Source organism: Sus scrofa, chromosome Y, assembly GCF_000003025.6.
Source record: "Sus scrofa isolate TJ Tabasco breed Duroc chromosome Y, Sscrofa11.1, whole genome shotgun sequence".
In the NCBI taxonomy this organism is placed as follows: Eukaryota; Metazoa; Chordata; class Mammalia; order Artiodactyla; family Suidae; genus Sus; species Sus scrofa.
This window is the reverse complement of record NC_010462.3, coordinates 7,263,846-7,286,333: the sequence shown is the minus strand read 5'-3', so window position 1 is coordinate 7,286,333 and position 22,488 is coordinate 7,263,846. Positions and strand designations below refer to the sequence as shown.

General features: G+C 48.7%; 1 long non-coding RNA gene across 5 annotated transcripts in view; it reads left to right on the top strand.

Annotated features, from left to right (window-relative positions):
* Positions 15 to 22,488, top strand: part of LOC102160243 — a 71,871-nt gene continuing 49,397 nt past the window's right edge. For 2 of the 5 annotated variants that reach the window (XR_002340902.1, XR_002340903.1), the window contains exons 1-8: positions 15 to 443; positions 6,489 to 6,623; positions 6,762 to 6,836; positions 7,339 to 7,448; positions 16,772 to 17,458; positions 17,612 to 17,814; positions 21,288 to 21,974; positions 22,128 to 22,330. This is a non-coding gene — a long non-coding RNA (uncharacterized LOC102160243). Of the gene's footprint in view, positions 444 to 5,358; positions 5,567 to 6,488; positions 6,664 to 6,761; positions 6,837 to 7,338; positions 7,449 to 16,771; positions 17,459 to 17,611; positions 17,815 to 21,287; positions 21,975 to 22,127; positions 22,477 to 22,488 lie in introns of those variants that run through there. The other 3 variants (XR_002340905.1, XR_002340904.1, XR_002340901.1) reach the window with 3 other exon arrangements.

The window sequence follows — 22,488 nt, the reverse complement described above, 5'->3', positions numbered from 1 at the left end:
TTTCTTCTTTTCTTTTTACGACTGTACCTGCAACTTAGGGAAGGTTCCGGGCCAGGCGTAGAATTGGAGCTGCAGCTGTAGGTCTACACCACAGCCACAGCAACGTGGCATCTGAGCCGCATCTGCAACCCACACCATAGCTTGTGGCAACGCCGGACCCTTCACCCCCTGAGTGAGGCCAGGGATCAAACCCGCATCCTCATGGATACCAGTCGGGTTCTTAACCTGCGGAGCCACAATGGGAACTCCCTGCCTCTTTAGGTTTTTGTGTGACTTCTGCTCAGCGACATTAAGCACATGGCTTGGCCGCCTTTTCCCCTGCAGATCCAGAGAGGAAACATCGGGGCTGTACCCGTGGACTCAAGGACTCAGCTCTGCCCTGCGGTGGGCACGCAGATGGACATAGCCTCGACGGGTGGACGTGGTTGTGGGCGCGTGACATGGTACGTATGCGACTTTTCCATGGTTTTCAAGTATCGCAGAATATAGTTCTTTTGGACTTTTGTCCCAACCATTTAAAAAATGTATAATTATTCTTAGCACATGTACAAAAACAGGCAATTGGCAAGATCTGATCTATAGGTCAATGATGGCCATTATCAAGTATAGGTGACCTCACTTTGTCAGGCAAACAGAACCGATACGAAATCTGTCTAATCTGCCTAGCTATGTAGCTGTCTGTCTGTCTGCCTGCCTATCAGTCGATCGATTTATCATTCCAGCTCTCGGTCTATATATATGTCTCTTTTTCTTTTCTTTTTTTTTTTTTTTTTTTGTCTTTTTGCCATTTCTTGGGCCGCTCCCGTGGCATCTGGAGGTTCCCAGGCTAGGGGTCAAATCGGAGCTGTAGCCACCGGCCTACACCAGAGCCACAGCAACGCGGGATCCGAGCCGCGTCTGCAACCTACACCACAGCTCACGGCAATGCCGGATCCTTAACCCACTGAGCAAGGGCAGGGACCAAACCCGCAACCTCATGGTTCCTAGTCGGATTCGTTAACCACTGCGCCACGACGGGAACTCCCTATATCTCTTTTTCTATCCACTTACCTGTTTGCCTTTCTATCTCTATTTCTGTATCTTTCTATGTATCTTCTCTATATAGTTCTTTCTACTTTGTATCTATGTATCTTTCCATCTGTGTATCTACCTGTCTTTCTATCCATTTATCTGTTCACCTTTCTCTCTCTGCCAATCTATCTTAACTATCTATCAATTGATATCTTTCTACTATCTTTATATCATTCTATGATCATATCTTTCTTTTTGTCTCTCTATCTACCTGTCATATCTTTCTGTGTATCCACTGAGAGAGAGAAAGGGAGAGGCGGAGAGAGAGGGAGACACCTGTTATGAATAACTGGCTCCCATGACTGTAGAGGCCAGGAAGCCTCACCAACCTGCCATCTGCAAGCCGGAAATCCCTCCGAACTCGCCTCCCTGGACAAGAGGAGTGAGAGGTACACACCCGTGTCCCAGGACGCGTGGCGGCTGGGACTGTCCGCCGAGCCAGACTCCTTCAGGTCCGTCCACCAGTGTTGCAGGTGTCCTGGAGCTGAGCTTCGCGGTCCAGGAACACACCTTCCAGCTGACAGAATGAGGTGGGCTTTTCTGGAGAGGCTGGGGCAGCATCCACTGTCCAGCCCTGGTGTCACGGAGACGGCAGAGCGAGGTGTGACAGCTGTGTCCTTTCCATGCTAAGGTCCCCATGAGGTCTGGCTGGTTTCCTTTCATGCCATGGACCCTGGTCCTATCGTTCTTGCCTCCGAAGCATCTAGCTTCGTCCTCCGACCCTTTAAGAGGGTCTGTGTCTAGGTCTGTCTCCTTTCGTGAATGGCCCCACTTCTCACCGTGGTTTCTCGGAAAGCATCACCCCCTGTTTCTCTCCCACAATGGTCAGGAATAAACTGTCAGTCCCATTTCCTTTCTGCTCAAACCAGCTAGATGGGGTTCTGGTCTCTGTAACTAAGATATGTTTTTAGATCAAGAGCATAATTACTGTGCATCTGTCACATCCCAGACGTTGTTCTAAATACACAAGGCTGGAACCTCTCCATGCTCCTGTGGGTGGGTGGGAGCTGATAGGATCCTTTTTGGCCAAATGAGGAGGTGACGATTTAGGGAGGGGACAGATTTTTCAGAGCTGGGTAAAGGCAGTGCGGTGATGGAATGAAGCATGAGGCTGTTCACACACTGGGTCAAATTCCGTGGCTGACAGCCGCTGCGCTACCGAGTTCTGTGGCCTGGGGGACAAGGGAAGGGGCCGATGGAAGAGACACATTCAGATTTTTGTCCTCCTCGTGTCCAAGAATGAATGGCTTTCATCTGTCTGCAGTTGGCCTGAAGGAGAAGGCTGATCTGAAATCACCGGCTGCAGCTAGGGCAGCCGCTGCCATGTGCCCACCTAAGTGGCTTTGTTTCAAGGCAGCCCACGATGGATCGTTTCATGTGTCACCTTGGCCAGGCCACAGTGCTCGACTTGGTCAAACCGTTTAGATGTCTCGGGGAAGGTATTTCACGTCTGCGAGGGACTTTTACAGCGGTACCATTTGCGTAAAACAGGACTCTCTGGAATGTGGGTGGGCCTTATCCAATCAGTTGAAGGGTGTCTGAGGAAAAAAGGACTTGAGGTCCCCCCAAGAGGAAGAGGTTCTGCCTGAGCGTCCAGACTGCCTGGACTGACGACTGTAACATTGACTCTGTCTGAATTTCCAAACTGCTCACCTGCCTGAGGGATTTTTAGACTTGAGAGCCCTAAAAATCATATAAGCCAAGTCGTTAAAATAACTCTTCCTTCCTTTATCTCTCAATAGGTAGACAGATAGATAGATAATAGAGAGAGGATAGATAGATGATAATAACTAGATGATAGGTAGATAGATAAGAGGTTAGTAGAAAATAGAGATGATAGAACAGATATATAGATATAGATAATACGTAGAAAAATGACAGGTAGGTGGTAGCTAATAGATAAATAGATAATAGACGAGAGATAGATAGACAGTAGGTAGAGAATAGAAAATAAATGGATGAGGCACTCCCATCGTGGCTCAGCAGAAACGAATCCGACTAGGAGCCATGAGGTTCGGGGTTCCATCCCTGGCCTTGCTCAGTGGGTTAAGGATCCAGCGTTGCCATGAGCTGTGGTGTAGGTCGCAGACAAGGCTCAGATCTGGCATTGCTGTGGCTGTCGGGTGTAGGCCGGTGGCTACGGCTCCAGTTAGAGCTGGGAACCTCCATGTGCCGCGGAACCTCCATGTGCCACGAGTGTGGCCCTAAAAAGACAAAAAAAAAAAAAAAAATCCGTGCACCCCTGTGTTCATTGCAGCACTATTCACAATAGCCTGGGAACCTCCATATGCCACGGGTGTGGCCCTAAAAAGACAAAAAAAAGGAAAAGAAATGGATGATGGAGACATGATGATGAATAGATGATAAGTAGATAGATAGAGACAGATGATATGCAGATAATGAATAGAATGACAGACAATAGATGCTCGCTCGCTGGGTGGGCAGACATGGCAGCAGATGGATAGCAGGCTCTGCTTCTGTATCTCTCCGTCTCCTCTCCTTTCTCTTCCTCGGGAGAGACCAGACAGCACCTGGCCCAGAGAACACGAGCCCCAGCAGAACCCGAGCCCCGCTCCCATGTGGCTCAGGGCAGAGTTCATTCCCAGGCGTGGTCCCCACACTAGGACTGAACTCTTTCAGTAACTGCTGGCCCAGCGCCCAACCTCGGGGGCCACGTCTAGACAGGTCTGGTTTCCGGCATCTGAGCCAAGCACGTGCTCGGGTGTTCTGGCGGCCCCCACCCTGGCCTGCGCAACGCTCTAAATACCTGTGGTCTATGAACCGGGAGTCAAGATAAGTAGGATGTTATGGAAACGTCTAAGCTTCCGATGCTGCATGGGGTTTTCAGGCTGTGCCGTCGGGTCTCAGGTGGCGAAGAGTATTGGGAGGGGTCAGCGCCTCTGGGCAACTCCTGTCCATTCTTGTTAAGTTCTGTTTCACACCCCCGCTGAGATGGGTTTGCATCCCCTCAGGTCATGCTGCCCCACAGGCGTCATTTGTAGGGACCTGGGAAGCTGCCCGTAGTCGTCACCAGGCAGGGGTCTTGGCAGATCCCGGCAGCCTCTGGGGGCCTGGCTCTGTCTGCAGTGTCAGGAGGCTGGGAAGTTGCTCCAAGCCATTGTGGGAACCTCGGTGCCTCCATCAAGCAGCATGGCCATCTGTGTTCCTCCGTGACCATGGCGTGGCTTCGTTTTTTTCGCCCAGCAATTCGCGGGATGGACACACCCCTCAGGAATCTGGTCCCTCCCTCTTCCCCGTGGGTAATTCAGAAACGAGGAGTTCCCATCATGGTCCAGTGGTTACAAACCCGACCAGTATCCATGAGGACATCAGTTCGATCCCTGGCACCTCTCAGAGGAAGAAGGATCTGGCGTTGCTATGGCTGTCGTGTACACCTGCAGCTGCAGCTCCGATTCGACCCCAAGCCCGGGAACGTCTGTATGCCGCAGGTGCAGCCCCTAAAAAGCAAACTAAATTAACAAATGAAAAAGGATCCTTGTCGTTGACTTAGCATTCAGGAAAAAGAAGGTTATCTGTGTGCCTGTTTAGAGCAATACCTCCAAGCCTTTCAGGATACGCCAGAGGGACGTTTCTTTCCCCAGAGTCAGCCCCTCTCCCTGGCTCCCATCCACCAGCCATCGCGTCTCTTCTTCTATTTCCAAACACTCATATATGCCAGGTGGGCCAAGTGGGTGGACACGCCTGGGTACCCCTCTCTGTACATTCCTCAGGCTCTGACTTCACTCCGCAGCCCTTTCCTAAGGAAAGGCTGGCCTCTCCAAAAATCACACAGGCGCGAGGACTCATCCCCGTTACCGTTTGGAAAACGGTCTGTGGGTGTTGGGACGTGCTCTGCCGGTGCTCAGCTCGCAAAAATCCCACCGTCTGTTCCAGGATCCTGTCCTGGACTCGCCCCGCTGGTGGAGGTGCCTTCTCTGAGTCTCCCGGGTACGGGGCCAGCGGCCGCCCCCAGTGAAATGAACTGATGTCTGTGGACTCGGGCCAGGCCAGTGAGGCACGAGGAAGGCTGCAACTATTTGCAGAGAACGTGCCCTGTGCAGCTCCCTAAATAGCCGGGGTTGGGAAGAGCCGGAAGCTGGGGTCCGTGATGGCCAGCATGAGGCGTCAAGGAGGTTGCTGTCCCCAGGCGTCCCTGGTGGTCCCAGAATTCTTCACAAAGACAGTGATGCCTGGGGCCAGGTTCGCTGGTGGCAGGACCCCGCGGGGAGGGGTCCACGTGGGAGACATCTCCTTGCGACTCACGCCCCCAGGTGTGTCTGGTCGCAGCTGGATCATGACACGCCAACGTGGAAGTCCTTGACGGTGAGAACCTGGAGCCATCGTCGCCGGGTGAGACGGAAGGGACACCGCCATGCTTTGCGCGCAGCAGTTTCAAGGCGCAGAAGGCAAACGGGATGCCCACGTGAAACTATGCTGCAGCAGTGCCCGCAAATGTGCCCGGGCTCGCACAGGATTCCGACGTGGCAAGTCCCAGGTGCGGCTGGAGCCCGTCCATTTGTGCCTGGCGCCCAGGTGATCCTGCTGGTGGTGGGAGCGCCTCTAGAGATGTGTTCTAGTGGCCTGGCGTCATAGCCACTAGCCATCCATGGCTAACTAAATGGCGTAAAATAAAGGCAAATCTAAAACCTTACTTCTTTGGTCCTATGAGCTACATTTCAAGTGCCAGGCAGCTGCCATATGGATAGTACAGCAGAGAACATTCTTCTGTCATTGCAGAAAGTTCTACCAAACTCTGCTAGGGTAGGGCGTTCCTGCTATGGCTCAGGGGGTTAGGAAACTGACTAGTACCCATGAGGATGTGGGTTCAATCCCTGGCCTCACTCAGTGGGTCAGGGATCTAGCATTGTCATAAGCTAGACATGTGTTGGTCGCAGACACTTCTCAGAGTCAGCATTGCTGTGGCTGTGAAGTAGACCAGCAGCTGCAGCTCCGATTCCACCCCTAGCCTGGGAACTTCCATTTGCTGCAGGTGCAGCCCCTAAAAAAGCAAAACAAACAAACAAAAAAAAAACTGTGTTCGTCTAGAGGCTGGCTGTCACGCAGGAACGTCTAGTTACCACGGGGTTAATAGGTTTTAATGTTTGGAGTGTTTTTTATCATAAGATGCTAAGGGGCGTGGTACCTCCATAAGATTCTGAACACTGGTGTAATGCCTTTTATAATCAGGGCACACATACACCCTCCCTCAGAATGCAAGGCTCCCTCGATGATCGAAAAGCCAGGCTTTCATTTCCCTATGAAAGCCTGAAACATCCCCCCAGTTGCCATATTTCCGGATAGGTTCGTGTGTGCGCACTCGCAGGCTCTAATGCAGGAGAGCTGTACACATCGACAGCTGCCGGGATACCCCGTCTGCCTCCTCTCATGTTTTCTTAGCCTTATTTTCCATTCTCTAGAGGAGCCAGAGACACGCAGAATGAGGTTTCTCCTGAGCAGGAAGCGTGCCCGTGAGCAACCAGCTGAGAAGTCGACCCATCACATGTGAAAATGAGAAAGTCCCGTCGAGGCCAGACCCCGCTGTCCTTGGAAAGGTGCGCAATTGATCCAGTTCAGACGTCGGGGGCTGTCTTGGTGAGACTCGAGCTGCGAGCTTTGACAAAGACGCGGGAGCATGTCATGGACATAACGCCATCTCAAATTATTTATTTTTCATTTCTCGTCCATTGCAGGTGTTGAGTTGATTTCTTCCAAGGGGTGAGGGAGCAATTCAGGTTCCCTGCCCAGCGGGTGCTCTGCCTCCCTAGGTAACTCTGTTTTCATTTGTGGCCTTTTTTTTGGTGTTGGTGTCTCTTTGTTGCATATAGATTTATATGTGCGAATCTGTGAATGCACATATATGTTCCTCAGAGAATGTATCTTTGGTGTTGGATATAAGATAAACATTATATATGATGTGTATGTCACACGTGTGTAAAATACATGTTACACACATTATATATTACACATACTCATATATGCACACACGTATTATATATATGAACATATATTCTATATTATTACATGTATTATTATGACATATGTTGTGTATTTTTACATTTTATATGTTCATATATAGACATATAATGTGTGCACGTTTTCATACACAAAATAATATTTTATTATATATTTTCTGTGTGTGTATCTATATATGCTTCTATAACAAAGTACCATAAAAAATAAAAGTAAATAAAAATAATTTGAGCATTTAAAAACAAAATACCACAGACTGGGTTGTTTATATAAACCATGGACATTTATTTTTCCCAGTTCCGGAGGCTGGACTTTCAAGACCTGCTGAGAGCCATCTTCCTGGTTCATCAATGGACGTTCTCTCCATCAGGACAGAGACAAGACAGTTCCTTCTTACCCGTGAGAGAGTAAGTCCTTTGTTGCTACTCTGGCCTTCAACTGATTAGATGCGGCCCACCCCTATAGATGCGGGCCATCTGCTTTACTGAGGGTGCTGATCCACAGGTTAATCTCGTTTAACGGTGTCCTAGTGTGCACACACACACACACACACTCCCCCGTATGATTAACTGATTCACTTTACTGTACACCTGAAATGAACACAGCATTGTAAATCAACTCTACCTCAATTTAAAGAGAAAATAAGACCTTTTTTTTTTTTTTTGGCTTTTGTCTTTTTAGGGCCACACCCGCGGCTTATGGAGATTCCCAGGCTAGGGGTCTAATCAGAATGTAGCCACCAGCCTACACCACAGCCACAGCAGCACCAGATCCGAGCCACTTCTGCGACCTACACCACAGCTCACGGCAACGCCGGATCCTTAACTGAGCGGGGCCAGGGATCAAACCTGCAACCTCATGGTTCCTAGTCGGATTTGTTTCCGCTGTGCCACGACTGGAATGCCCAAGATCATTTTTTTAAAAAAGAATGTCGGACAGATTCAAACTCAGTTTACCTTTAAAATGACAAAGGCATTGCCCTGGGTGAAAATGAGTTACCTGCTTTTTTTTTTTAATTAAAATATAGCTGATTCACCTTGTGGAATCCATTTCCGGTGTACGGCAAAGTGAACCCGTCATACATCATTATACATTCTTTTCCTCATATCACCCCTGTCATGCTCTATCCCAAGAGCTTGGATGCAGTTCCCTGTGCAGGACGGGATACTCACTTCTTTAACCGATCTTGACTCTGCATCAGAAATAAACCCGCCTGCCTCACAGTTGGGTACCACCCGCTGCATGGGGGAAGGTGGCATGGTTTCATCCTGCTTCATAAAGCAGCCGTTGCAACCTTCCCAGGCATCCCATGCCTGCGACACGCTACCCAGACGTTCTGTTCGGTTTGGAAGGCTGACCATTGGTCATTGTGTATCCACAGAGTGACAGAAACAACCAGATAACCTGTTTTTTTTGCAGAGGATGCTAGAAATCGTCATTGCTGTCAGTTAAGACAAAAGGCCATTTTTTTTTTTTTTTGTCTCTTTTGCTATTTCTTGGGCCGCTGCCACAGCATATGGAGGTTCCCAGGCTAGGGATCGAATCAGAGCTGTAGCTGCTCTGGCCTACGCCAGAGCCACAGCAGTTCGGAATCCGAGCCACCTCTGCAACCTACACCACAGCTCATGGCAATGCCGGATCGTTAACCCACTGAGCAAGGGCAGGGACCGAACCCGCAACCTCATGGTTCCTAGTCGGATTCGTTAACCACTGCGCCACTGACAGGAACTCCCCAGAAATCTTTAAACATCATCTTTATCCATCCCTCTGTCGGTGGACATTTAGGGGACGCGTCCATCTCTAGGCTATTGTGTATGGTGTTGCAGTGAACACGGGTGCAGGTATCTTTTCGACTGATGGTGTTTCTCTGGATGGATGCCCAGGCGTGGGATTGCTGGATCAAATGGTAATTCTATGTCTAGTTTTCTGAGGAATGTCCATGCTGTTTTCCACAGCGGTTGCACCAGTTGACATTCCCACCCACAGTGTCGTAGGGCTCCCTTTTCTCCACGCCCTCTCCAGCATGTATTGCTGGTAGACTTTTGGAGGATGGCCATTCTGGCTGGTGTCAGGTGGTGCCTCCAGTGGACTACTCCTCAGCCATAACAAAGAATGAAATGATGGCATTTGCAGCAACATGGATGGACCTAGAAATTCTCATGCTCCGTGAAGCTAGACAGGGAGAGACAGCCATCATATGCTATGACTTGTATGTGGAATTTTAAACATGGATACAAATGAACTTCTTTGAAGAATAGAAACAGACTCACAGACTTTGAAAAACTTATAGTTACCAAAGAGACAGGTTGCAGGGGAGGGCGGGGGTGGGACTGTGGGTTTGGGATGGAAATATTATAAAATTAGGTTGGGAGGATGGTTGCACAACGATAAGTTTTTTTAAAAAAGAAGGTTTAAACAGCGTATAAGCAAGCACACACATTGTGACACTCTGTGATGTACGCCTTAGGGCTGTGTCTCTGTATGAGAAACTAGCTTCGCCATGACTCATATTCCAAACCACAGCAGACCTTGTCTCTGGCGGGGTCCCCCAGGCCTCTTATCAGCCAGAGTTCCATGCGTCAAGCAGACAGAACATGCCTCATTGTGTAGAGAGCAAAAGGAGGCACATTTCACACTGATAAGCCCGTTGTGACACCTAATGGCATCCTTGTAAGCGGTCCTGGAGTAAGACGGAGCATCGAGTGACTCCACACAGCCGTCCCGTCTCTCCTGTTAGGCACCCTACATCGACGGTCTGTTTGTGGCCCTTCGCACTTAAACCTTGGCAGAGAAGCTGCAGGACCAGAGTCAAATGTTAAACAAAATGGGATGCACGCCCTCCAGGCGTTTTCTTGAGTACAAGACTTGGAGCCAATGAGCTGGAGTCTCTCAGCCAACAAGACCTGGCCCGTCCAGCTCTACGGAAGACCTGGCCCCAGCGTGGAAGAAGATGGTGACACGAGAATTCATTCATATGGATGCCTACCCATCTCTTCGTCTGCGGGGGCAACCTCCCTCCCAATATACAGATCACGCCTTTTTTTAAAAAGAAGAATTTTTTTTGTAGTTGATTTACAATGTTCTGTCAATTTCTGCGGCACAGCAAGGTGACCCAGTCACACATATATGTGTACATTCTTGTTCTCACATTAGCCTCCATCGTGTTCCGTCAGACGTGACTGGAGAGAGTTCCCAGGACCGCAACAGCAGGACCCCCTGGCTTATGCACCCCGAAGGCAGTCGTTTGCATCTGCTCACCCCAAACGTAGTAGATCACTTCTTGAATTTGATTGCAGGTGCCTTTTCTAAGCTCGTGTCTTCCGTGAGAAGCATCGGCACCTGCTGGGGCTGCCGCAATCCCAGAGCATCGGGGCACAATGCGGGGAGCAGGGCTGGTCCAGAGGAATGATGCGCAGTTTAAGAAGCACTTGGGTATAGAGCTTTGAGCCTCTGCGGGACCGGTCCTGTCCTCTTCGACGTCATCTGCCACTCCCTTGGATGGAGAGACATCTTGCCAGGTGACATGGTGAAAGCCAGCGAGCTTTGCTGGTTTTCATTTGCCCCGTAGTGTTTGTGTGTTTGTTTGTTGCTTTTTTTAAGTATCGATTCCCTGTGCCCCTTGGAGTGCACTGTGGTTTTTTTTTCAGCAAAACTCCCCGAGTTTCCCCGCAGCAGCCAAAGGATGTGCAGAAATGCAAAGCAGACCCTTCTGCCGTCTTTCTAAAGCAAAACGGTCCCATGTTGGCATGAGCACACGGAGGTCTCTGGAATGGCTGGCCCATGGGGACCCGCTGTCCAGCACAGGGAACTCTGCCCAGTGTTCTCTGATCACCTATATGGGAAAGGAATCTGAAAGAGAATATGTATAGTCTCATATAGAGTCTTAGCTTCTTTCTCAGAGTCACATATGTATATATAACATGATATGTAACCACAATATATATAACTGTATATATGTGTGTGTGTGTGTGTGTGTGTGTGTGTGTGTATTTAGAGAGAGAAGAGGGGAGTTACCACAGGGGAAAGGGGGGAAGGATGCACTGGAAGTTTGGGATTCACAGATATAAACTCTGATATAAAACAATCCCTCTGCTGTCCAGCAGAAATGATTGCAACATTGTGAATCAACTCTCCTTCAATCAAAAGTAAAAAGTAAAAAAAAAAAACACCCATAACTTCACATCATAGAATAGCATCCATCACTTAAACGCTTATGTGGCTTCACGTACACCCACGTGGCCGAGCATTTTTGGACCCGTCTCTATCTCCCTAACCTGTCTCCCCATCTCTCTGCCCTACACACCCCCTCCCTGGGCTGCGAGGAATTAGGTCTAGTTCTTCAAGGGGCTGGGTCCCTCTTAAGAGTCCTGGATCAGCCACAGTGTCCCCTTGTCCCACCGCCTCATTCAACGTCGGCTGCCACGCCATCTACTAGAATATCACCCTGAGCCCCTGGGTTTGTTTTGGTTTGTTTTGTTTTGTCTTTTTAAGGGCCACACACACGGCACATGGAGGTTCCCAGGCTAGGGGTCAAATCGGAGCTGTAGCCACCGGCTTAGACCAGAGCCACAGCAACGGGGGATCCGAGCTGCGTCTGCGACCTACACAACAGCTCACGGCAATGCCGGATCCTTAACCCATGGAGCGAGGCCAGGGATTGAACCCGCATCCTCATGGTTCCTAGTTGGATTCCGCTGTGCCATGATGGGAACTCCCTGAGCCCCTGTGGAATGCAACCAGGCAGCGCATCCATCACCAGCAAAAATGGATACAGCCACAGGGCTGGAGGGGACAGCATACCCATGCCAGCCTCTTCATTCAGCAGCCATTCTGTCCCTTGTCACTTAAAAGGCAAGCACCCGGTCTGAGCCCAGCTACCTCCTAAGTCTACACATGAGATCCACTGTCAGTAACTTACCGGACTTCCCGTGGTGGCTCGGCAGGTTAAGAATCCAGCTAGGATCCATGAAGACGCGGGTTCCATCCCTGGCCTCGCTCCGTGGGTTAAGGATCCAGCGTGGCCGTAAGCTGCAGCGTGGGTCACAGAGGCAGCTCAGATCTGGTGTTGCCGTGGCTGTGGGGTAGACCTCCACCTGAAGCTCCGATTCGACCCCGAGTCTGGGAACTTCCCTACACCGCAGGTGCAGCCCTGAAAAGAAAAAGCAAACAAACAGTAACTCATCTGTATTTCTGACCATCTTTTGACCGGTATGGGGAGACTCAGGGCTCTTTGCTAAAAAAAGAAAATATAGTGCCCTCCAAGTAGACAAAGAGAATCTATATTTTTTAAAAAACGCGGTGGAGAAAATGAAAACCAGAAATGTGCGCTGGCTTTCCCTGTGTCAGTTGGCATGATGCCTCTCCATCCGAGCGAGTGGAAGATGACGTTGAAAGAACAGGCTTGATCCCGCTCAGAGCGCTACACCCAAGTGCTTGTAAAATTGCTCGCCATTCCTCTGGACCAGCCCTGCTCCCTGCCACGCACCGTCAGGTTCTCCAGTAGTGGCCACCCCACGCCCACTGGATGTGGACGTGTAGGGGCCGGGGATTGAACCCCCGCCTCCGCAGCGACCCCAGCCCCTGCAGGTGGACTCTTAACCCACTGCGCCACGACGCAGCTCCAAATCAAATGAAGACTTTGGATTTGTTTTGGTGTTTAGTTGTTGGCCACGCCTGGGGCAGACGTTCCTGGCAACCCTGGGTCCTTAACCCGCGGAGCCACAGGAGAACTCCTATCTTGAAATTTCCACGATGTCAAATGCTGGAGCACGCTTTCAGGTGGGCTGAGCGGATGAATGTACAGGTTGGGGAGCATCTGACATACGGAAAAATAGGGAATGACTAGACGGTTTAAATAAACACCGCGTGTTTTGTATCTTTGCCCCTTTGCATTACGTTTAGAGATGACCATCATAAAAATAAAAAATAAAAAAAGAATTGCTTCGGAAAATTTGAAGTTATGGTTTGAAAACCCACAGCGAAGCCAGCCTGAACCTCGTTTCTGGTAATGTTGTGTTGGCGAGCAGACACTTTGGTCCATGAGAATCAAGACAAAATGCAAAAAAAAAAAAAAAAAAAAAAACACCCCAAAACCAGAAAAACCCCAGTGAATGCCTTTATTTATCATTTCTCTACAAAATAACCATTTTTCCTCTCGCTGCTCCAGAGAAGCATTTCTACAGCACATGATATATTATACAAATTCACATATTTGGGTTGGTGTGTTAGTAAATTTGCTACTGGAAATACAAGCAGCATTTAAAATTCCACGTTGCTTTCTGGGCACCAACGTTTCAGTGTTTTTACAATCTTCCAATCATAGTTCTTAGATTTCTTCATGAATTGGCCGGAGCACAGCTGCTTCGGATATTATTAATGGGGTGCTAGGAAGCATTTAAACCCAGCTTCTGGGAGATTTTTACACAAGACATTTTTTCCGGATTTTTTTTTCCAGTTTCCTCGACGTTTTTTTTTTTTTTTTTTGGTCCCCTCTAAGCTTTGCTTCTCTTTATCCACCAGACAGCGTTATAGTAACATAACACCAAACTGTATTTGTGTGATACCTTTTTTAATGTCTAATTTTTATTTTTGTCTTTTTCGGGCTGCACCTGCAGCATGTGGATGTTCCCAGGGTAGGGGCCGTATCAGAGCTGTATCTGTGATCTACAGCACAGTTCACGGCAGTGCTGGATCCTGAACCCACTGAGCGAGGCCAGCGATCAAACCCATGTCCTCATGGATCCTAGTTGGGTTCATTACCGCTGAGTCATAAGGGGAACTCCAGCCTGATACCTTTTTTTTTTTTTTTTTTTAGCATTTATTTTTATTTTGCAAGGAGCATTGATTTACAGTGTTGTGCCAATTTCTGCTCTACGGTATCATGGCTCGGTTATTTGCGTGATCCCTTTTTAAGCACTATACTGGCTGATTTCTGTTTCAAGGGCTGGAGGATGTTAGAGGTTGTACTTCTTGGGCTAAGGGAAGAGATTACATTTTCTCTCTCTCTGAAGCATGGTCGGTAAGCAGAGACATGGAGCATGGAGCTCCCTGGTGGCACAGTGGCTTAAGGACCCGTTGTTATCACTGCAGCAGCTTGGGTCATTGCAGTCCCTCTGGTTTGATCTCTCAGGCTGCAGGCACAGCCAAAAAAAAAAAAAATAATAAATAAACAAAAGTGGAGGATGAGTCCTAACATGGAACGAATTACGTTTCTGACCCTCAGGCAAAGTTTCACATCTGCTGTGTCACCCACCCACCCCACCCCTGCCACCATGAGGCACTGCTCTTTGTTTATTCAGCGGTCACTTGTTTGAGAGAATTCTTGAGACTCAAAAGGTACCACGCCTAGGGTCATCTACTTAATTTGTTTTGCATGTCAAGTTTATTTCCAAACATTTTTCCTGGAGAGGGAGGAAGAAGGCATGGCCCAAATAGGAACTTACTCTTCTGATTAGTACCTCTGGCCACTTTGAAGGGAGGGATTGAGAAGGAAGACCCAAAGAATTTTTGTTTGCTTTTTGGGGGGGCCACACCCACAGCACATGGAGGTTCCCAGGGGAGGGGTCCCTGCGGAGCTGCAGCTGCCGGTCTATACCACGACCACAGCCATGCGGGATCCAAGACATACCTACAACCTACACCACAGCTCATGGCAACGCCAGATACTTAACCCACTGATCAGGGCCAGGGATTGAACCCAAGTCCTCTTGGATAGGAGTCGGGTTCATTACCACTGAGCCACACTGGGAACTCCAAGAATGCTTTGTATTATTCACTGATCTTTCTTACTCCTGCTGCCCTGAAACTGTTTTTTTTTTTTTTTTTGAGGTACGACTGATTTACGATATATGATATTACATGTTACAGGTGTGCCATAGAGTGGTTCACAGTTTTTAAAGGTTTTATGCCATTTATAGTTATTGTAAAATATTGGCTTTGTTCCCTGGGCTGTCCAGTCTATCCTCGTAGCTTATTACTTTTATACATAGTAGTTTGTACCTCTCACTCCCCTTCTCACTGTCCCTCTCCCCACTACTTTGTTCTCTGTATCTGTGAGTCTGTGTCTTTTTTTATTACATTCACTAGTCTTGCATTTTTTTAGATTCCACATATAAGTAGCATCATATGGTATTTGTCTTTCTCTGTCCGGCTTACTTCCCTTAGTATGATCGTCTCTAAGTCCATCCATGTGGCTGAAATGGCAGAATTTTGTTCTTTTTTATGGCCGAGTAGTATTCCATGGTGTATATGTCCCACATCTTCCTAAGCCATTCCTCTGTCGATGAACATTTAGCTTGTTTCCATGTCTTGGCTATTGTGAATAGTGATGCTACGAACACTGGGGGGCAAGTATCTGTTTGAATTAGGGTTTTCTCCAGATAGATGCCCAGGAGTGGGGTTGCTGGACCATATGGTAGTTCTGTATTTAACTTTTTAAGGAACTTCCATACTGTCCTTCATAGGGGTTCTTTTGTGTCACATTTTAAATTCCACAAATAAGTGATACCATATGAAATTGGTCTTTTTCTCTGTGACTGACTTCATTTAGTATGATCACCTTGAGGTTCATCCATGTTGCTCCAAATCATGTTACTTTATTCTTTTTAATGGCTGCGTAGTATTCCATTGTCTATGTGGAGCACATCTTCTGGATCCACTCCTCTGTTGATGGACATTTAGGTTGTTTCCATGTCTTGACTATTATAAATAGTGCTGCAATGAACATCAGAGTACATGAGTCTTTGCGAGTCATGGTTTTCTCTGGATAGATGCCCGGGAGTGGGATGGCTGGATCCTATAGCAGGTCTATTTCTGGTTTTTTGAGGAACATCTATCCTGCTAAAATCCATTCTTGTGTATCTTTGGGAGGTGTTCCTTCCCGCAAAATACAAAGGACATAGTCTTATCAGTGTGCCCTCAAGACAATACATATTTGAACTTCTTACATTTTGGTAATGAAAGCATCACGCCTTCCCTCGTCATAGGGTTCTCTGCTCATAAACACCAAATCTAAAATGTGAGAGTCCTGAGGAGGTGGGGGGTGCGAATATGCAGGATGAGAAATGAAACAGACTCACACAATCGTATTGGGAGGTAACACACAGGAAATTAAGTTGGCAGCCATCTCCCGTATTTCAAGGAGAACACGTTGCATTTCTAACTATGCATTTCCATTTCCCAGTGTAACGAAAACAGGACTTCAGTGAGGAACACTTATAGTATATAATTCCTGGTAAAATGAACACGACTTTTCTGATAAAGATCCTGAATGATGGAGGAATGTAGTTTTTTTTTAACTTACTTTTACCCCTCCCTGGAGAGTATTTGCTGGAAATTGCCGGCTGTCAGAAACACGTTTTATGGAGTTCCCGTCGTGGCGCAGTGGTTAACGAATCCGACTAGGAACCATGAGGTTGCGGGTTCGGTCCCTGCCCTTGCTCAGTGGGTTAACGATCCGGCGTTGCCGTGAGCTGTGGTGTAGGTTGCAGACACGGCTCGGATCCCGCGTTGCTGTGGCTCTGGCGTAGGCCGGTGGCTACGGCTCCAATTCAACCCCTAGCCTGGGAACCTCCATATGCCGCGGGAGCGGCCCAAGAAATAGCAACAACAATAACAACAACAACAAAAGACAAAAAAAAAAAAAAAAAAGAAACACGTTTTATGTGATGCAAAACAGATAGAACACGTGTCATTGTCACCCAACCTTTTTTTTTTTTCTTTTTTTTGACAGTACATGTATTGTCCATGACTCCGCAGGAAATTGAGTTCCCGAACCCGATGCAGAGATGGGGAAGGGGGGAGCCAAAAGAAGGGTTTGCTGTCCATCTTTGGCGCCAGAGGAAAAGTCAGCCCCCAGAAGCTAAGCACTGAGAAGTCCAATCTTCCACATCCAGGGGTTTCCAGATTCCCACTCGTGTAAGAAATGCAGCGTGATGTCCCAGTTTTCGTGTTTTTCTTGAGATGTGGTCCCCTTGGAGGAGCTTCCCCTGCCAGGATGGAATTTGAGAGCTTTCGGCTCGAGAAGAAGGGAAATGCCCCGAACAGCCACCCGCCAGGCCCCTTGTGGCCGCTGAGAAGTTGGGGAGGATGCAGCCATAAAGGAGGATGTGAAAAGTAGGCGAGATCGCAAGGCACGAATCTTGGAATCTTCGTGTTTCATCAGGAAGGCAGAGGAGGAAGGAGTCTGCGAGGTGCAGCCGCCTCTTCTGACCTCAGGATGGATGGAGAGGGCGTGAAGGACCCGTCAGTGACCAGCTGTTGCACAGAGAGCCCAGGGGAAGGGGGTGCCCTGGCGGGCACATGGGAACCGATGCTGCAGCTCATGAAAAGTTGGAGGAACAAACTGCTTTGTCCCAGGAGAAGAGGAGCAGGATGGAACGGACGCCCGCTGTAATCGTGGGCGGAACCGGAGGGACGGGTGAGACATGGGTTAAGAGAAGAGTGATGGGAACTTGAGCCCATGGGGAACAGGTGCTCAGCCCCGTGGGAACAGGTGGGTGTGGACGGGATCCCCAAGGCACCTCGGGAGCCCCTGAAACCCACCTGGCATTTTGAATCTCTCCTTCCCCAGATGCAACGCTTGGCGCTTCCGATTCTGACAGTGGCTGACCTCACGGGAGATGGATGGGGAAGGGTCCAGATGTTTCGATGAGGAAACGGAGGCCACTAAGTGTTGTGTAACGTCCCAAGGGGACCCAGCTCTGAAGCGGTGGAGTCAGAATGGGTTGCTTAACAGCCACCCCCACCCTCGGCTCGGAAGACGTCCACACCCAGGTATGAAAATGCCCTGTGGGAGTGTCTGTTGCTGCTCAGCGGGTTAAGAACCCAACATAGCGTCCATCCAAGGGATGCGGGTTTGATCCCTGGCCTCGCTCGGCGAGTTAAGGATCTGGTGTTGCCACAGGCTGTGGTGTAGGTCACAGGTGCAGTTCGGAGCCTGTGTTGCGGTGGCTGTGGTGTAGACTGGCAGCTGCAGCACTGATTCGACCCCTAGCTCGGGAACTTCCATGTGCTGCGGGGGCAGCCCTGAAAAGAAAATAAAAAAGAAAGAAAGCAAATGCCCTGTGGAATGACCACATGATAGTGACACAGTCTCGTGGCCTTTCTCTTGGGAACAGGCACACCTTCTTCCAAGCCACCTAAGTTCCTGCCTCTTGACTTTCTAGACACCCTTCACTGTTTAAAGGGGGGAGAACAATAAGAAGACAAAGCAAATGCTCCTTTTTTGGGTCCTTTTTAAAACATTTATTGACATAGAGCTGATATATCAGCTTGTGATCATCTCTGCGATACAACAAACTCACGAGCTCCTGTTATTTGTAGACTTTTTGATGATGGCCATTCTGACTGGTGCAAGGTGGTCCCTCAGTGTAACTTTGATTCGCATTTCTCTAATAATAAGCGATGGGGAGCATCCTTTCATATGCTTGTTCTTTGGAGAAACGTCTGTTCAGGTCTTCTGCCCATCTTTTGATTGGGTTGTTTGGCTTTTTTGATATCAAGCTTCACGGGTTGTTTGTGCCTTTTGGAGATTAGTCCCTTGTGTGTCACTTCATTTGCAAATGTTTTCAGCCATTTCGTGAGTGGCCTTTTTGTTTCGTTTGATTTCCTTGGCTGTGCAAATGTGTTTAAGTTTATGTAGGTCCCATGTGTTTCTGTTTTTATTTTCATTACTCTAAGCAGTGGATCCAAAAAGAAATTGCTGCAGATTATGTCAAAGAATGTTCTGCCTCTGTTCTCCTCCAGGAGTTTAATCATATCTGGTCTTACATTTAGGTCTTTAATCCATTTTGAGTTTATTTTCCTGTATGATATTAGAGAAAGCTGGGAGTTCCTGTCGGGGTTCAGTGGAACTGAATCCGACTAGGAACCGTGAGGTTGCAGATTCGATCCCTGGCCTTGCTCAGTGGGTTAAGGATCTGGTGTGGCCGTGAGCTGTGGTGTAGGTTGCAGACACGGCTTAGATCTAGCGTTGCTGTGACTCTGGCATAGGAGGGCAGCTATACCTCCAATTAGACCCATAGCCTGGGAACCTCCATGTGCTGCGGTGCGGTCCTAAAAAGACGGAAAGACAGAGAATGCTATCATTTCATTCTTTTGCATGGAGCTGTCCAGTTTTCCCAGCACCACTTATTGAAGAGCCTGTCTTTTCTCCATTGTATATTCTTGCCTCCTTTGTCATAAATTAATTGTCTGTAGGTGTGCGGGTTTATCCTGTTCCATTAATCCACATTTCTGGTTTGCGTCAGTGCCATACTGTTTTGATGACTCTAGTTTTGTGATATAATCTGATGTCAGGGAGCCTGATCCCCCCGGTTCTGTTTCTTTTTCAGGATGGCTTTGGCTGTTTGGGCTCTTATGTGTTTCCATATAAATTTAAAAATATTTTGTTCTAGTTCTGTTAAAAAATGTCAAGGCAATCTACAGTCTCAATTCATTAGTTTCTTAGATCCGAGGCACAGGTCCATAAATGCCTAACAACAGAGACAGACCAGCAAAATGTTCATGCAGTTTAGATTCTGAGAACTTGACTTGTGTTTTTATTCTAGGTTTTGATTCATATTTTTTCAAAAAATCAGAGTTTAGAATTTGTGACAAGTTGGCAGAGTTCTGTTGTGGCTCAGTGTGTTACGAATCTGACTAGTATCCCTGAGGACACAGGTTCAATCCCTGGCCTTGCTCAGTGGGTCAAGGATCCTGCATTGCCATGAGCTGTGGTGTAGGTCACAGATGCTGCCCGGATCTGGCGTTGCTGTGGTTAGTATAGGCTGGCAGCTGCAGCTCTGATTCAGCCTAGGAACGTCCATGTGCTGAGGGTGCAGCCCTAGGGGAAAAAAAAAAGAATTTGGGACAAGTTGGGATGGGTCATGAAGGAAAAGACCCCACAGTCTATATCTAGCACACAGCAGGGTTTCCATGCAGAAGACAGCGTTGTCAGCACAGAGATTCAGTTTAAAAATGGAGGTTTTGAGAAACTCTCTCTCTGCTCACTCAGGAGTGTTATCCTGAGACAGATCCCAAAGATGAAAAAAAAGCAGCTCATTCTGAGCAACAAAGGCCACGTGAAAATGAAAACGAGTTCCCTGGTGGCTCAGCTGGTTAAGAACCCAGTGTTGTCACTGCTGTGGCTCGAGTTCGATCCCTGGCCCAGGAACTTCTGCATGCCATAGGTGTGGCCAAAAGGAAAAAAAAAGAAAATAAAAACCCCCACAGGTCAGAGGTTGCCCACCACGGGGACAACCACGCGATGGAGTTAAGAGCACAATGAATAGTGTCTTTTGCGTTAATCATGCTCCTCGCTAAAGCCCAAGGGTAACTTGCCATTTTTGACAAATCCGTCGTTATGTAATTTTCCACGGATGGGTAACCTTGTCCAGTTGCCACTGTTTATCAGGTTCTGAGTCCTGCAAAACACTGGGATTCCATGAGCAAACACGTTTAACCGGCCCTATTAAAGCTGTGGCCACCCAGTCTGGTCCAGCCTAAGTGTTTGGTCAACATCCTGTGTGCAGGGAGAGCTGTCTGGCTCAGCAGGTTTTTTCAACTCCCTCCCATCAGGGGTGACACGCATACTGTTTCCCGGGGAGGATGGAAGGTTCTGATGATTGATCTGCAAAAAGAATGCCCCTCGCCTGCCAGGACGGGGGTTCGTAGCAGGTCCCAGCAGAGCCAAAGAAAACCAAAGTCTGTACCTGTGTAGAGGGTTTTTTAGAACCAGGACCTTGGCTGTGTTGACTATGGAGGCATCACAGAGGATGCCCAAAGAGCCCCTCCCAAGTGCACGGACCTTACAGGAGTTCCGTGAGGACCAAATAGTCTTCTCTAGAAGGATTAAGAAGACTGTTGAGAAAATTGAAAATTTAGAAGACTATTGAGATCAATTTGTGGGAGTTCCCCTTGTGGCCCGGCAGGTTAAGAACCTGACGAGTCTCTATGAGGATGCAGGTTCGATCCCTGGCCTCGCTCTGTGGGTGAAGGATCCGGTGTTGCCGTGGGCTGTGGTGTAGGTCACAGACACAGCTCAGATCCCACGTGGCTGTGGCTGTGGTGTCGCCTGGCAGCTGTAGTTCCAATTCAACCTCTAGCCTGGGAACTTCCATATGCTAAAAAAAAAAAAAAAAAAAAAAAAAAAAAAAAAAAAAAAAAAAAAAAAAAAAAAAAAAAAGAAACACGTTTTATGTGATGCAAAACAGATAGAACACGTGTCATTGTCACCCAACCTTTTTTTTTTTTCTTTTTTTTGACAGTACATGTATTGTCCATGACTCCGCAGGAAATTGAGTTCCCGAACCCGATGCAGAGATGGGGAAGGGGGGAGCCAAAAGAAGGGTTTGCTGTCCATCTTTGGCGCCAGAGGAAAAGTCAGCCCCCAGAAGCTAAGCACTGAGAAGTCCAATCTTCCACATCCAGGGGTTTCCAGATTCCCACTCGTGTAAGAAATGCAGCGTGATGTCCCAGTTTTCGTGTTTTTCTTGAGATGTGGTCCCCTTGGAGGAGCTTCCCCTGCCAGGATGGAATTTGAGAGCTTTCGGCTCGAGAAGAAGGGAAATGCCCCGAACAGCCACCCGCCAGGCCCCTTGTGGCCGCTGAGAAGTTGGGGAGGATGCAGCCATAAAGGAGGATGTGAAAAGTAGGCGAGATCGCAAGGCACGAATCTTGGAATCTTCGTGTTTCATCAGGAAGGCAGAGGAGGAAGGAGTCTGCGAGGTGCAGCCGCCTCTTCTGACCTCAGGATGGATGGAGAGGGCGTGAAGGACCCGTCAGTGACCAGCTGTTGCACAGAGAGCCCAGGGGAAGGGGGTGCCCTGGCGGGCACATGGGAACCGATGCTGCAGCTCATGAAAAGTTGGAGGAACAAACTGCTTTGTCCCAGGAGAAGAGGAGCAGGATGGAACGGACGCCCGCTGTAATCGTGGGCGGAACCGGAGGGACGGGTGAGACATGGGTTAAGAGAAGAGTGATGGGAACTTGAGCCCATGGGGAACAGGTGCTCAGCCCCGTGGGAACAGGTGGGTGTGGACGGGATCCCCAAGGCACCTCGGGAGCCCCTGAAACCCACCTGGCATTTTGAATCTCTCCTTCCCCAGATGCAACGCTTGGCGCTTCCGATTCTGACAGTGGCTGACCTCACGGGAGATGGATGGGGAAGGGTCCAGATGTTTCGATGAGGAAACGGAGGCCACTAAGTGTTGTGTAACGTCCCAAGGGGACCCAGCTCTGAAGCGGTGGAGTCAGAATGGGTTGCTTAACAGCCACCCCCACCCTCGGCTCGGAAGACGTCCACACCCAGGTATGAAAATGCCCTGTGGGAGTGTCTGTTGCTGCTCAGCGGGTTAAGAACCCAACATAGCGTCCATCCAAGGGATGCGGGTTTGATCCCTGGCCTCGCTCGGCGAGTTAAGGATCTGGTGTTGCCACAGGCTGTGGTGTAGGTCACAGGTGCAGTTC